This window comes from Sinocyclocheilus anshuiensis, unplaced genomic scaffold (assembly GCF_001515605.1).
Source record: "Sinocyclocheilus anshuiensis isolate Anshui unplaced genomic scaffold, SAMN03320099.WGS_v1.1 scaffold810, whole genome shotgun sequence".
NCBI classification, from domain to species: Eukaryota; Metazoa; Chordata; class Actinopteri; order Cypriniformes; family Cyprinidae; genus Sinocyclocheilus; species Sinocyclocheilus anshuiensis.
Window position 1 is genome coordinate 723,542 of NW_015542409.1, and position 14,900 is coordinate 738,441.

The 14,900-nt window shown below is 39.0% G+C and overlaps 1 protein-coding gene across 1 annotated transcript in view; it reads right to left on the minus strand.

Moving 5' to 3' along the window:
* LOC107693230 (myelin transcription factor 1-like protein) overlaps positions 1-14,776 on the minus strand; it is a 61,028-nt gene extending 46,252 nt beyond the window's left edge. Inside the window, exon 1 of the mRNA XM_016492532.1 lies at positions 14,558-14,776. The gene's annotated coding sequence lies outside the window, so the exon portion shown is untranslated. The remainder of the gene's footprint in view (positions 1-14,557) is intronic.
* Between the last annotated feature and the right edge of the window lie 124 nt (positions 14,777-14,900).

A 14,900-nucleotide genomic window follows, 5' to 3' on the forward strand; every position in this document is an offset into this window, starting at 1 on the left:
AAACAATATTATTTATAGTGTGTGTGTGGCTGAAAGTGGTCTTTCAGCCACACACACACACTAACATATTGAGTGCTCCAGTCCTCTGTCAACAAGCTAACACTTCTATCTCATGCTCCTTGCAAATCCTGTTAATGTGTGTGCTGTTAGTGCACTTGGGTGGGTGTGTGTGTGTGTGTGTGTGTGTGTGAGAGAGAGAGAGAGGAACAGATACAGATTCGCATGTGCATGCAAGTATTTGTCAGCTCCAAGGCCAATGACACAAAGGGTGCTCTCCAAATGCTGGAGATGTCTATTGAAAACCTTTCAATGACAGAAATACAGACTTGAACGAATTTCCTTAGAAAGATGGATCTTTGTGCATAACACCTTCTCACGTCTGCCTCACACACAAAAATGCACTTGCTCTCACGCTGCACCTCTTTCCGTTGATAGATCACTCAATCACTCACACTGGGGCAATATGGGAAGCTCTCATCTGAACTTCACTTGGTCAAATCAAAGCATATGAGCTCCAGCTGTCCCCCAGTGGCCGCGATCTGGCTCAGTTTGCTTGTAATTGGGGGAAAACACTGTTTAGTATTCATGCCCAACACCCTTCTGTCTCACATAAAGTGGGACATACAGCTTCAAAATCTAATTCTCTCTTACTCTCTTTTGAGGGGAGAAGTATGGGCTCTTTTAGAAGAGTCTGCAGTCTCAGAGCATGTCCTACCCAAAAGCAACGCTTCCCCATGCGAACTCTGCATACCTGCAGGCTGCGTCGCACACGTTACACAGTTTCAGTTACGACATAGCCTCAGGTTTATCTGAGCTTGCTAAGGTTTTGATTTTGAAGGATTAGTTCACCCAAAATAAAAATTCTGACATAATTTACTCACCCTAAAGTTGTTCCGAACCGATATGGCATTTTTTTTTCTTCTGAGGAACATCAACAGGGAAAAAAGTGGTACACCTGACTTAACAAATTTAATTACTGAAAATCTTGACATCTGTTTTTCTTGTGTTCAGGAAAAAAGTAGTTACGCCTATTTTTTTTCTCGAGTCAGATCTTTTTTATTAAATCATTTTTTTCACTTTTATGGTAACAAAACTAATGATGAAACTTTCATTTTAGAGAAATAATCTTTTTTTTTACAGTATAAATGATCAGGATGTCAAAATAATTTTGCAGACCACAATCACTGTGCATCAAAATAAATAGTTAAAGTGGTCATGCTAGAGAATCTTCACTATTTTAGCATCAGACCAAACTCTCCCAAAAAGAAAAAAACCCCGTTGCCCAGGCATTCGCCTGGCAGGGCTGTTGTCACATCCCATTCATCTAAAAACTGCTCCACATGCACAGCACCACTGTGAGCCTCTTCACCCCCACGAGAGTGTGTGCATGTGTGTTTGTGTGAGTGTGCATCATGCCCAGTCATCAGGAACAGACTGACCTAGTCAGAGAGACATGACCCTACAACCCTCAAGGCTCAGCATGCAATCTCTCCAGCTAATTTCCCCTCAACCCTGCCTAACATCACCCCACCGGACAGTCCAAAAAACCACTGCACGTACAAATCCGAAATCATATTTACTGTCGATTCATGACACATGCTTGTCTGTTACGTTAATGTGCTGGTGTCAGTGACCCTGAGATTGGTCCGGATTTATGTGGTGTGACCGGTCAGATTTGCTTGGCTGGTTGTTGCCTGGCCCCAATTCAGATGGCATCATGTCTACAAGAGCCCTGAAACAATCATGTCATGAGACATTATTCATTTCACATTCTCTGATGTTAAAAAAATGTTGGCTATGTTTGGTATGGAATACTTGCCTACAACTGTGCACTGAACGCAGCACATTATATAGTGTAAACTTGTATTTTTTTTTAAATAGTAAGAGAAACAGTAGACGTTATTCATCTGCTATATTTTTGTCATTGTTATCAGCTCTTAAATACAAGAGGATGATACATAATTAATATCAAATTCTTAACATTTAGAGCCTGATCAAATAATGAGTGAAGAAAAGGATATTAAAATTGTTACCTACACTACTGTTCAAAAGTCTGGGGTTGGTAAGATTCTCGTAATAGTTGGTAATGTTTATGAAAGGCACCTCTTATGCTCACCAAGCAGCATTTATTTGATCAAAAGTACAGTAATAGCAACAGCAATATTGTGAAATATTATTACAATTTAAAATAACTGTTTTCTGTTTGAGTATATTTGAGTATTTGAGTATATATATGAATGTAATTAATTCCTGTGATGCAGAGCTGAATTTTCAGAATCATTACTCCAGTCTTCAGTGTGACATGATCCTTGAGAAATCATTTTAAAATGCTGAATTGGTGCTCAAGGAACATTTCCTATTATTATCAATGTTGAAAACAGTTGTGCTGCTTTATAATTTTTGTGGAAAAAATACATTTTGTCCCCAAAAAAAAACCGGATTCATTGAAAAATAGAATTTTGTAACAATCTACAAGTCCTTGCTTAAAATAATAATAACCCCAAACTTTGAATGGTATTGCAAATCCCCTTCGGTTCCTCTGTCACAACCACTGTGGGATACTTTAATCCACACAACATGTATTGTTGTATTCTACAAATTTTTGCAAATATATTGTAGTAGGTCATATGTGTTTCCTATGCAAGCTAAGCACAATATACACACTATATATTAAAGAAATAGTGAGAGCAGCATGTTAGTATGCTACATCCATTGTGTTTTAAGGCATCCTATTGTCTGCTGTAGAATAAAATCCAATGGTCAGTGTTTGAAAATGTTTGGCTGCTCAATACGGTGGTATATTTAGTCAAGAGCTTCAAAGAGTCTAGACTTCTGCTCTACCTTATCAGTCGGTGTGACTCACTCTGCGTGAAAGCGGCGGTAATGCAAATTTGTGCATGTATGTGTGTGCACATGTAATGCAGATGCCTGCAAAGAGTCTAGCCAGAATTCCAATCACTGCACAAAGTGGAGAGTGTGGGCTGCTCGCATTTTCCAGTCCTCATTTAGAATCAGAGCACATGCACAGTAGAGCTCTTCATTATTAGCTACATGACTAGCCAAGAAGCCATAGGTTATAAGCAGAATGCGAGCGAGAAAACTGGATCAGCCTGAAATCACAACTACATCAGCGGCCCCTAATTGCGGGTATTTTGAGAAGAACACTTCCTTGCATTCAAAACACAGACTGGCACATTTCCCGTTTTGAGACGGCACCCGAGCTCTGAGGGCGTTTCTCGTAAGTTTCCTAATTTAAGTACTAATGGAAAGGCTCTCGATCTGCCAGATGCAGCTAATCTACAAATGGCCTTGCGTTGAGGGCTCTCAGAGCTCAGAGTCTGACTCAACCCATATAGTGCATGGCATGGATGCAATCCACAAAGACACTCTGCGCTAAACAATGAAACAAACCCATCTTCCACCCTGATGCACTGTATCGCATCCTCATCAAAGATAAGGCTGGAAAACAATGCTTCCCTCTCCATCTCATCTCTCTCTCTTTACCTCTCTGACTCCTGACTCTCTCTCTCTCTCTCTCCTGGGGCCTCATTCTATTCCATCAGGCAGAGAAGAGCTTTAATTGCCCCTGCCATTCTTGTGGCTTGCTTATGGAGAGAGAAACCCTTGCCATCAGGTCTTAATGACGCCTGGCAACCGCGTGGGATCCAACCAACACATCGTCAATGGCAACGGAGGCACCAGAAGTCCTCTCTCCCAGCGACGAGAAAGGCGAAGGCTTCCTGAGACTTCACGTCCTCAGAGAGAGAGGAGCAGTTCAGCGGAAAATAGCTTTTGGCCCCTCATTCGACAACCTAAGTTGGTGCCAGACCCGGAGGAGACGTGGGCACCCAGACTGCCAGAATCGTCTGACAGGAAGAAATCGCATGTTACCCATCAGATTATACCAGCAATGACTAGCTGAGAGCTAATGGATACATTCAAATGTGTTCGGTTTTTCCAGTAACTCTTATTCCAGGATTTGCAGAAGATGTGTCCTAATTTCACCCTGAATTTCTGTCGCTTTTATTTAAGGTCTATTTAATAATTACACCAAAAAAAAAAAAGCAGAAATAACAGAAAAATCAGATACAATAGTCTGAGCATTTCCCCAAATTAAAGCACAAATGCCATCCCATGACACATAACGGAGGTGAAAATGTCATCATGAACTTTGCAGCTCTTAGCTTGTTCACAATGCAGGGCACCTTGCAGCTTGATCTGGCCGCTTTCACACCATACCTGCTAATTACATCTCCTCCTCTACACTACAGCAGCTGGTGCAGCTCTGCAGCTGGTGTGTTCTCGTGTGTGTTTGGGATAGCACACAGCTCGGCCAGTTCTTACACATAGATTGGTGTATTTCACGCACGAACACGTGTAGTCGTGCACAGAGAGCCTGGAAACCCACGTCTGTTAAAAAATAAACTATTCCAAAGAGCGTCAAAGAGGTTTGTGAAGATAAATGCGCCATTCGATTTTTTAAGCCACTGACAATTCAAGGCAAATGCTTCCAAAACCTATTGAGCTGCCTACGAAGGCTGCATTTTAATCCTAGACGCATTCCAAAAAGTAGATTTATTTTCACCACATTTTGCAGGAGCAATCCCGTAATGCATTGCGACAAGCTTATGCAGCAAGTCATGCCAGAATGACTGCATTTATGAGCTCTTAAAAATTAGCCATATTTACCTAGTTACTTTCTAAGAGCCCAGACTTCTGAATCTGTTTAAGACCCAGAAACCGTGATGCGTGACGTCAGACTTAACGAGACAATTGGGGTCATGTCAATTACCGTGAAACAAAATTGTTATTTGTTACAATAAGATGAATTTGCGGATGCTGACTGCACAATTAGTTGGGTATTTTGTGTACTGTTGATGAAGAAAAGCAAATATATTTCGTCTTACTGTAAGTATGATTTCCGAAGCTAACTTACAAGCTAGGGCAACCCGTTTTTTCAACATGCCATGCATTCAAGTGAAAAATAAATATACTAAAATGCATATAAAATACATTCATTTCATGCTAAGTATACTATAAATACATTTACATATTTATGTGCTTAATAAAAATACCCTGCAATTGTACTTTTGGTATACTAAACTGGTATACTTAAAGTCTGCTAAATTGTAACAACTAATTATGTACTTTAACTACATTTTAATTTAGCGAAAATAGTGCTGAAGTTCAACTAAAGATATACTGATGTGTATTTGAAAATGGAACTATTGCTTTAGTATAATTTAGTTTAGGTGAACTTCAAATATCTTGCATTTAAAGACCAATATTATTCAAAGATCATACAATCCTCATCAACAGTGACATTAAAACATTTTAGGCTTAATATTAAGAAATGTGCATTGTGCACAAGTAGTACTCCAAATAAGGTTTAATTACAATTTTTATATCAGTAGGTCTCAAACAATATGTTAGTAAATATGTTAATAGATTTGAACTATACTTAGTATGAAATAAATGTATTTGAAATATACTACATTTTTACTAGAGTTGACTATAAGTTCGTTCATAATTAAACTTTCACACATAAATGCATACTCTAACAAACAAACTTATTTAAAATCACGAAGTCAATTTCACATCGACACGTCGCTCCACTCAGCAATACCGGAATCATCTTCTGAGTTACAAATTTCCCAATATGACTTCCCTTAATCATTCAAATGCTGGAAACTTGGCAATACAGTTTTCCTGAATCCGTTTGAAAACTGAATGCAGCTGACACAACTCTGAGGGAAAAAAATTAAGATGGTGGATTAAGCGACACATATTTCGATTATAAATCGAAGTGATTCAAAACCGAAAAGTCACGATTTTGCCTACATTTTTTTAGACTGTTCTTTAGTGTCGCCTGTATTAAAATCAATCGTGAGTTGAGTCTCTTGTATAGTTGAATCTCTGTGCATACAGCGCCATCTATGTGGCGCATTCTTTGCTTCCTACATGGTGTTTCAAATCACTCACTTGCAGTTAAGGCACCTATCTAAGCAGTAGGTAGTGAGTAGGTTTTGGAACAGAGCTTGAGCTTTTATCAGCATACAACCAACCGAACCACATGAGAGCTTGACATCTATAACCAAACCCATACGGCTGTCCAAAGCACTCTTTGTCAACTAATGAGTCTTTCCAGGCTCGGTTCAGTGCACATCTGTCCAAAAGTGTACGGGTACTAATTCTCCCCATCTTTATGAGCACGGTGCAGTGGCAGAATGTGATTAGTTATATGTTGCATTAGGCTCTGTCTCCAGCTTTGTCACCAGCGAATTCTAAGCAGTGAGGCAAATCAGCACGGATTGAGCCGAGATGGAGAGGAAATATGATTTTAATCAGCATGCAGCGCTCGTGCTCCTGTCTGTCTCATTCACAACGCATTCAGAGACGGAGAAACCATGGAGCAATCAGCCAGACCTCCGCTGTGTCCTATCGAGAAGGACGTGCTTTAATTACCACCAGCCAAGGCTCCCTTTCTCTCTCTCTTTCCTTCTCCCTCTCTCTCTCTCTCTCTCTCTCTCTCTCTCCTGCTTACCTAAAATGAATAATTGCAATAATGAGCCATTTTCATCTAGCTCTCTTTTACCAAAGGATGACAAAAATTACTCATCTTGTTAAAAACCCATATCTACCACGACGTGTACGTGGGAAAAGGGAATATGATGTTGTTCGGTGTGCTTCGAGCCGTGCGCAGGCTGTGTACTGTAGGCACATTTGGCCCTAATGAATAATTAGCAGTGTGTTTTAGCTGAGTCACTGTGCTGGAGGGCCTGCACTGGACTCTAATGGAGGTGTTGCCTCACGTCTTCCATCACAGGACTGTCCCCAGTGAGCCAATTGCATAGCAGCCTGTGTGAGGCACGGCGGAGTGTGTGCGTGAGCGCGCGTGTGTTAAAAATAACAGCTCTCCCACTTCATGACTCATTCTATGAGCTCTCTGTCCGACACTCCCAAACAGTGTCTGGAAAGAAACCCTAGAGCCAACTCCTTAATTTACTGACTGGTCATTCCTTACCGTTTTTATGTGTGGGCTTGCTGCTATACGTTCTATATAAATATCCCCATAGTTAGTTGGTATAGGCAAGATATGATGCTCTACTGAAGCTTCGTGCCAGCCCTGTTATATGATGTTGTTATGTAACTTTTCACAGGGCTGGTCGACAATGACAACCGAAGGTGAGAACGACAGATGGAACACAGATGCCACCAGTGCGTACATGATTTAGTCAGACTAGAGACCAGACCAACTGTGGCAGACTAGCAAAACTGCTCAAATCCATCATTTCAGACCTGTTTGCAAAATATCAGAGATGAAGAGAGCAGCGTTATTGATCCTGGATGTCATTAAATGCACACACGTCGCGAAAAATCATCTTCTTAATCTTAAAATTGTGATGAAATGGAAGTTGCAACATCTTTTCTTCCATATTGCGATGTAGATCGTGAAATGGATTATAAAAACTTGGTTCTTGACTTGGTTCTATCCATCGTTTGTTGATTGGATGGAGGAAAGTCTGAATGTTGGCTTGGAGGCGATTAGAAGAAACGATTTAAGCGGAATAAATTGTTGAAGTCGGACATACGTCACCAGAGAGAGGTTTCACCAAAATCGATTTAGGACATTTTAATTAAAAATAACAAGATAAAAACATTTCAAAAGATGAATCATTCACAATAACATGCATTTAGAAAATAGATAGGCAGAATTTTCACTTCAAGTCGACTTTAATTACTGCTTTGGCAAATTGTTTTAAGCATAAATTTAACTAAACAAGTATGTTTTTTTGTAAAAGGAAAGAAAAAAAATATTTGCAAATAAGGAAAGAAAAATAAACTATACTTCTTAATATCCCATGCAATTTTGTTAAAAGTAATTTTATCTTGTTTTAAGGATGTTTAGATATTTTTCCAGGAAAGAACAAGACAAAAATACTGATTGATTGAGCACAATGATTTTTGCAGTGCACAATAGGAAGCGTGACTGATTATATAAACATTAAAAAGCAATTAAGACAGCGCTTTCACAAAAATACATCCTTCTGTCATCTTCTGGAAATTCGAGAGCTGTATCTTCATCTGATGCCAAGGAAGCAGAACCTGTTCACCTCTTTAGAATGCTTGGTATTCTGTTAACACACTCCTGCAACAACAACCCCGGCAACCCGTGTCTATGTCTGCAGACGCAAAAGACCCACTCATGCCCATTTGAGCTCTCTAATGTACTCCATCCTCCTTTCTTTTTAGAACAACACATAAAGTAAAAAAAAACTGAGCAGAAACCAGATGATCTCTTAAGAGCTGAACTCGTGTAATCACCCCAGATGAGTTATTAAGGAAAATGCCCCCGCTGCACAAACACACACACACACACACAAAAGGAATCCTTTTCACATTCAAAAAGAAAGATGATGAGGCCCCTCCATTTACTCCCCCTTCCTTCCACGGGTCTGCAAATCCAACAGGAAATAGGCCTCCATATGCGGCCCCAGCTCATGTTGTGAGATGCTCTCACCGCTTAGAGTGAATCATTGCCATTATCGGATAGCCGTGTGTATGCGTTGTGCTTTCAATACACAGACTCGATAGCTTTCCTGAGTCACTGTGCATATATGGACGAATCAGGTCAGTACTGATTTGGAGAGTGGATGCAGTCTGTGGGGATGGGGATCTATGGGGAGTTTATATACCAATGCTTGTTTTCAATGGCTGCCACCAGTCTTACAAATTCCTGATGATCAGATTCACTTGCAGAATTGAATTAAATGATTCATGGACTCCTGGATATGGCTGAGAATTACTGACTCTGTATTTGTACGGAGAACAAAGGTGCATCCTAGTTTTCACTATTCAATGCCATTTTGTAGTACAAATAGTGTGAATATTGTGTTCACTACGAAAATTATGAGATTTTACATTACAAGTACACAGATGATAGACATATTTAATCGAAAAACAAAGTTTGGAAAAGTGTGGATGCAAAAGAGTAATCTTCAAAAAAAGCATACACTAGATATTAGAGTACATAGTGCATAGCATATATTACGGCATTTGGGACGAAACTCAAGTCTAAAACTTCCCTCTCTCCCTTTGTTTCTCTCAGATAAAAACTGCTATCAATATATGGCACCTCTCTGCAAATCATACTGGATCAGTTTTAAATTAGACACCCAGCTCTGTCCTATATTTAATGTTTAATATAATCTAGATCAAATTTTCATTTAACCCATGTAGTATAGTAGTTGTGTTTTTTTTTTTTAAGATTTATTTTTGCCGTTTTTACGCCTTTATTTTGGATAGGACAGAAAGTTGACAGAAAGCGAAGTGGGAAAGTGAGGGGGGATGGGATCAGGAAAGGTCCACGAGCCGGGACATGAACTCGGGATGCCCGGAGCGCAATGGCGCTACACGTCGCCGCCCACGAGGCCATCGGCGCAGACTATAGTAGTTGTTTTTTGGCATCAAGGGCCAGATATTTCCTAATATTCTCCGACGTCCATAGCAACGCTGAATGGTATAAAATATAATACCATTCAAAACCATTCATGTGGATAACTGAAACTGGCACTACAGTACTTTCATGACTCTCGTATCACCTCTCGTTGAATATAAATACAAATGCATTTCGCGCAATCTTGCATCTCAGTTATCAGCTGCAGTGAAAAGGAGAGCCTCCGAACGGAGCTGCAAAAATTAACCCTGCTGTTTTCGAAATAACTTTCCGAATATGACCCCTGAACAACAACAACAACAAAAAAAACTCGAAAACGTAAACTAAAAACTATAACCGATAGTCTCTTCCTACACAGAAATGCTGACTCAACCAATGGCGCGAATTGGGGACAGGACGCGCCATTGGTTGAGTCACCATTTCTGTGTAGGAAGAGAGGCTCGGTTATAGTTTTCAGTTTAAGTTTTCGAGTTTTTTTGCGTAGCCTTATACATTTTGGTACACTCCTAATTTTGCATAATTATATGTTTAGTTTCATTTGATTATTCTATCATTGCTTTCCCCCAATTCCCCCGGTTTTTTATTTTTTTTTTTAAAGAAAATTACATTTTGCAACTATATTATGTCATTTAAAACTACCACAGTCCTAATTTAGCCTGAGACACTGCTGGGATGCAGATGTTTACAAGGGGTGAGAGGTAAGGTTGGATTTGTTTACACTGCATGCCTACTGATCCTGAATCCTGGGATCTAACCTGGGCTGCCCCTGAATGTTTTATTCACCTCCACACAAACCTCTCATTCCCTGTGTTTGGTTGTCTCAGTCTTCCTTTCTTTCTCTCTCTCTCTCTATTTTCCTCCCTCTCCCTCCCTCTCTCAACTCAACTAGGTCACAGCAGCATCTAATGTAGATCAGGGCTTCCCATGAAAATGGCAACAGAATAATCTAAAAGAGTGTTATAGCCTTCATATACAATAACTGAATACGATGAACTCTCTTAAGAGTGACAGGTTTCCGGAGGAACAAATAACCTCTACACCATGACCTATTTATATAAATAATGCACCTTTATTCATAATACAACTGTTGATTCAGAGCTACAGTAGACTTTCTCAGTGCCTACATCGGTCCTTCCATCTCTTCTGTACTGAATTCTGTTGGGCATTGTTCACAGAGATAATTTACTAGTGAAAAAGTTGGAAAATGTAAAATTGGATTTCTGTTCTTAGAATGAAAGATGTTTTTCAATTCAAGCGCACTATTAGTAATGCTTATTTTCAAGCATTCAATATAGTGATACTTTGCCATTCATTGCTGCAGTCTGCCAAGGATAGATGTTGATGCTAAATCTTTAGTTTCATGTCTGTTTAGAGTATTCAGAAAGCAAATATAAGAGACACTGATATTTACATTGGCTAAACATGGAGAAGAATTTGTTCTAAAATATTGTATTTTATATTTGAATTTCTTTATTGTAAATTTTATTCTACTTTTAATTACATTTACTTCATACAAATAAATTTGCATACACACTATAAATGCGGGTGTCAGAAAATATCCTTATTAATATACTTTATGTTATTATGTCATCATCACAAACCACTGCAGAGTGAATCATATGCTCACTAGCACCAAATTCATTGATTCAGCCAAAAATTCCCATATTAATATTCATACACTGGAAAAAAAGCAATTGAGATATTGTGGTTTTTCAGTCTTAATGAGCATGGCGTGAACACTGAATGGCCCGCTGGGTGTGTATGTGTGTCCATGCTCATCAGCCAATAAAAATCTGTCTGTCAGCCTGACAGCATTCCTGTAGCACCACATGATTCAGCAAAACTCCGCCATTAATACCATCAGAGCTACTTAACCTTTCTGTAAACTTTTTGGTACTGAACACAGTAGATTATGAATGCATTATTAAATGGCTTGGTTAGTGTCATGCTAACACCAAGAAGCCCAGGAGTTTCACTCCAGCTTGAAATAACATCTGCTGGAACCAGAGGGGAATTGGAAAGGAGTTTGGCATGAGTTTGATAGGTAGGCTGGAATGAGAAAATCTCACTCACTCTGACAGCATAAGCACTGACTAGCACTATCTGTTGGTATAGGACTATGTATAACAAAGAGAGCATTTACATGCACAATTTTATGCCAATTATGCTAAATAACCTGACAACCTACACATATATTTTTGCATTATACATCAAATTTCATTCATATTCAATGTACTCATGTCTGTTTACATTCTGACATCCAAAAAAGCTAAAAAAAAAAAGTCACCTAAACATGTTATCCGGTTTTTATAACAAGCTGATTTTTGAAAGCATTTGCTGTACATATAAACACACTCATTGTGCATTGTTAGCATTGCGATGACATTATTATGACTAGAATGTGATTCCCGCAAGGACGGCTCTGACATTCCAATGAACGTAACACAAAAATCAGTGCAGGTGGTATTGAAGTATCACTTTAAAAATATTAAAACTAGTCAATAATTTCTCAAAACACAAACTCAGTAAAAAAGCCACAGACAAATGAGCAAAACATACAGGCATAGGTAAATGCGGTCAGGATAATACATGTAATATTCACATAAATGAAATCTATCCAATTTTGTTCTTTCCCAAGCTGCCTTCACCAACGATGCTATTTTTATCTGAGTCATTGCCACACATCAGACAGAGTGGTTAGTGTTTGTGTGTATATGTGTGTGTGTGTGTGTGTGTGTGTGTGTGAGTGAGTGTGTGTGTATGGGGTGGATAAGGGGTGGTGGGGGTTGGTTGGCGACTCATTAAACCTGTAAGATTGGGAAATGGGCAAGATTTCTCTCTCTGTTTCCCTCACACATCAGACAGAGTGGTTAGTGTTTGTGTGTATATGTGTGTGTGTGTGTGTGTGTGTGTGTGAGTGAGTGTGTGTGTATGGGGTGGATAAGGGGTGGTGGGGGTTGGTTGGCGACTCATTAAACCTGTAAGATTGGGAAATGGGCAAGATTTCTCTCTCTGTTTCCCTCTACCTCTCCTTTTCTCACTGTCTTTCTCTTTCTCGGTGTGTAAATGGCTCACCGAAGCAAGGAAACCCTCTGGGGTCATGGAGCTTCTAGCCAGACAAATCACATCGTCTCCTGAGGACCCTTTCTTCTCCTCAAACCCAAGCTTACCCTCAGCCTGCTCAGGTTCTGATCCTAAATGCGGCACTTTGCTGACAGGAATGCACACGAGTAAGGCAGCTTTTAATGGGAATTTCTCTACTGATCTAATGTCATCTCTTGTAGTTAGCCAGTTAGCTCCTCAAACCAAACCGGGAGCTAAAAGAAAAACAAGAACACAAAGAAGAAATGAAAAAAGCAGAAACGCAGTATATAAGTCACATTGCAAGTCTATATGTCACTGTCATATCAGCGTTTCTAAGAATTTTGCTATGGAAAGGTTAACTTAACCAACAAGCATTATCTATAGAGTCATGAGATCACATACAGTATTCATAAGTGTGACAGCTCTCTCCTGAACTCCTGCTGAGACGTCTCACTGCTGATCCAGGATCAGAACCTCCCACTTGAACTTCTCCTGAGCTATTATTATGACTAGATATGACTGCTTTCTGATCAGTTGAAAAGGGCAAGTGTAACTAACAACACCCCCAGTCAACAATATCACCCTTCATTGCATAAACATGTGTTCAGATGCTTGTACATATGAATAATGCACAATGTCTTCTCTAAAACTATACTCCATCACTGATGCAGATGTGCACTGCTGTCTATCATTGTGTGTGAGATTTGCACACCAGATAATCTACATTCATTTATTTTGTGCATTTAGCAGGTGCTTTTATCTAAAGTGACTTAAAATCTATGCGAGACAGTTTGAATGTTTCAATTAGTATCATTAGGAAATCTTACAACCAGCTAAGAAGAATGATTATTATTATTATTTTAAAATTATACTTTATTATATTTAATATTAATATTAGTTGGTTTCACGATAATAACTAAACAAGATATTAAAACTTTGTTTATTATCATAAACATTATGTTTAATTATTATATTTAAATAATAGGAAAATATTATAAAGTTTTGGTCTCATAAATTATTCTAATATTTTTTTATTAATTATATTGTTAATAATAATTGTAATAAAGTGAATCATTATAAATAACAAATAGCAGCAATAATAATAATAATAATCATTATTATTATTGTTAATAAATAATAATAATTATTTGTTGTGTTTTTAATAATGTTGTTGTTTGATAATATTTTAATCCAGTATAATAATAATAATAATAATAATAATTATTATTATTATTATTAGTATTACTATTATTATTATTATATTTTTGAATACAGGAAAAAGAAAAAATGAACTCTCCATGATGGAAGTCCAGTGCATACCTAATTAAATCGCCCTATGGCGTGTCACTGGTTGACATTATATAACATATTATATATAATATATTCACACCTATGGCTGCATTATCAGTTTAATGAGCCCCATTTCTACAAGCAACTCTTCTCTTCTCTTTGTTCCACAGGTAAATCTACAACAGCCCCATCCAGCAAAGCCCTGCCGCAACTCATATTCAACTTCATAATCACTCAACTTTCGGAGTCACACAGTCATTCTCCTGAGGTGAAAATGTGTAAGACGCTCCTGTAATTTTGCTCCTAAACATGCACAATTAGCCAAAAGGGAAAAGCGTTCCAAATCACGATTTGCTTAAAAGTATTACATAAGAATAAGCTGTCAGGCTTGGGTGAAAAATCATTTTTTTGGATGCTAATTATTGAGTGTCATGCGTATATGTAGTTGGGAACAACCACTAGTCGGACAGATAGCTATAGCGTTGCAGTTCGAAAGGCAAAGAGGTAGCGGAGCTTACTTTGTCAGACAGCTACTCTGCAGCCCTGTGTGTTGGAATGCAAAAGTGATGTCTTCATGAACGCATTAGAGTGTCTTCTTCTCTCAAACACACACACACGCAGACAAACATGCACACTCCTTGTTGGTAAAGGCACATAGATTATGAGGATACGACATGCCAGCATGGCAAAACAAGAAGAACAAGAAGTAAACAAAGTGAAACCTACTGAAATGGCGACACTGTCTTTCTCTCTCCCTCTCTCTGTCTCCTCACACACCGTAGGTCTGAAAGTCTGCACCCGTCTTTCTCTTTTTCTCTTTAAAACGCTTTATTTGTCCCTCAACGCACACTCTTTCACTTCTCTCCTCTGTTCTCCTGAGCTTTCTTTGTCTGAGCTCGGTATTCCGCCAGCACTTGGAGAGATGGAGGGAGAGAGAGTGGAGAAGCAGGGAACTGCAGCCGCTCTGGAGAGGCAGTAGAAAGAGCGGGAGAGTGAGAGAGAGAGAGGAAGGGAGGGAGGGAGGGAGGGAGGGAGGGAGAGACACAGACAGACAGGGAGGCGGGGAGGG